At 40.0% G+C, this 2,045-nt stretch overlaps 1 long non-coding RNA gene across 1 annotated transcript in view; it reads right to left on the bottom strand.

Moving 5' to 3' along the window:
* Positions 1-374: 374 nt before the first annotated feature.
* Positions 375-2,045, bottom strand: part of LOC109303370 — a 2,706-nt gene continuing 1,035 nt past the window's right edge. The window contains exon 2 of the long non-coding RNA XR_002099075.1: positions 375-1,851. This is a non-coding gene — a long non-coding RNA (uncharacterized LOC109303370). The remainder of the gene's footprint in view (positions 1,852-2,045) is intronic.

Genomic DNA, 2,045 nt, shown 5'->3' with positions numbered 1-2,045 from the left:
TCTGCCCTATTTTTGCCAAATTATAGGAATGTGATCTGTTATAGGGAATCTAATGGTCAGGTCCCATCCTGCTACAATTACAACCCAGGTAGAAGTCCTTCCCCATTGTGAAACACGCTAGATGTTCAGATGGTTTACAATTTAGGTCATTTGCTTAGACATTTCAACACTGAGCCCAATTTCATTCCTCTGGGTTCTGAAAACGCTGATCTCAGCTTTTGGATAAGCAGGCTCTCTTGAAGATCTTGGCACCTCCAAACACACTGGCTGGCATCAGAGCTCGAAAAATGTATTTTTGCTTCTATGCTAACTGGCGCTTATTTATGTTTCCATACTGGTGCCTGGTACTCAAAGTGAAATCCAACATAGGCGTCTTTCAGTCTTTGTTTGAACTTTATTTAAAAATCTGACTTTGAGGGAAAAGGTCCTCAGGGTGAAACAGTACATTATATTGTATACGATATTATATGAAGAAATTTCTGGCAACACTTGTTCATCCAAGATGCTATGTCTCCCTGTATTTATATCGCTTTGTAACAGCTGGCCTAAGCGCAAGCTCATATAGTTACACCCGTGCAGAACCTCACCAACTGAAAAGCAAATGACAATACATGTACATAGGAAACTACTCACAAGACTGGGCCTTTATACAGTAAAGCACACTTTGCAAGATTATCAAAGCCCTATTCCTTCGTGAACAGAATGGTCCTTAAAATGTGTTCACAGAGACAGATTCCCTGCAATGCCCTGCAATGCCCATATACCAGACTGGCTGTATGCATATGTGACTTTTTAATAATCACTTACTAGTATCTAAGTTTCACTTCCTAATGAGCTGGAACACTGAATATTGATTTCTTTACTGCACAGACATATAATTCAGTTATTTTTGCCCTAGACTTGAGCAGCAGTGAACTGTATCAATTATTTCTCAAAGATCTCTTTCTAAATTGAATTAAAAGATTTGAATCCAGAAAAGCCTTCTGATTTTTCTTCAGGCAACACTATACACATAAAACATACATTAAAAAAATCCCCAGGCAAAAACTTCTTGAGCTAATACTGCAAAAAATAAGTTACCAAAGGGAAAATAAACATGAAAAATATGCATAGAAATCCCTAGCTATTCAAAGGAAAGACGTAAAGTAACAATGTATACTTCAAACACCCTTAAGCAATAACGAGTAAAAGTCCCATAGGGACCATGGGGTAAAGAAGCAAATTAGAGCAACCACTAGGTTATTCTGACATCCAAGTTTGCAAATATTGGCTGATACCACTTCCTGCTCACGCACCCATGAACTGTGCAGAACTTGGATGCAAGGAAGAATCTAGCACTATGTGTTTTAAAATTTAATGACACATTTCTGGTACATCCTGTGGACTGGGGAGCCGTAAACCTCTATGAGATGATATTAAAAGAGGATTTATGACTATTAAATTGATCCATGTTCTCCTTTGTGAGGCTGCAGTCGTTTCTTACCCACTCCATTGAGCAAGGCAAGCTGAACAGTAAACCTCAGTTCCTACCTTAGTGTTTCTGGTCTTGTAAACTACAGGTCACAAGTTCAAACCTTCATCTTACTTAAAAATGTGTCAGCAGCATCCATAGTTTCAAAATGTCAGGACAGATTTCATGAATTTTACTGTAGCTTTTTAAGGCCCTGGATTAAACAATAGATGAGAATCCCTTTCATGCTTATTCTCATATTCAAAATGGCCATTAAAGTCCTCGTTCAAAGATGATTAATTTTATGAGGCTGGCTCCTGTGTCTCAATTGTTGATCATGGTTTTATTTCTGAGAGAAAAACATCACTGGTCAAATTTATCCAAGACGCTTGTCTGTTGACCTGGGCGGTGAATATCAGGGGCTATAAGCTGTACAGGAGGGACAGGACAGGGAGGAAAGGCGGGGGCATGGCGCTGTACATCAAGGAGGTATACACGTCCTCACCAGGTAGCACAGAGCCAGAGGAGGGGCACGCAGAAGTGCTCTGGGTTAGGATACAAGGCAGTCCAGGGGAAAGAGACTTAACGGTGGGGG

Source organism: Gavialis gangeticus, unplaced genomic scaffold, assembly GCF_001723915.1.
Source record: "Gavialis gangeticus isolate Ggan-Ray unplaced genomic scaffold, GavGan_comp1, whole genome shotgun sequence".
In the NCBI taxonomy this organism is placed as follows: Eukaryota; Metazoa; Chordata; order Crocodylia; family Gavialidae; genus Gavialis; species Gavialis gangeticus.
Note: the sequence above shows the minus strand (reverse complement) of the source record. Positions and strands in the feature narration are given on the sequence as shown.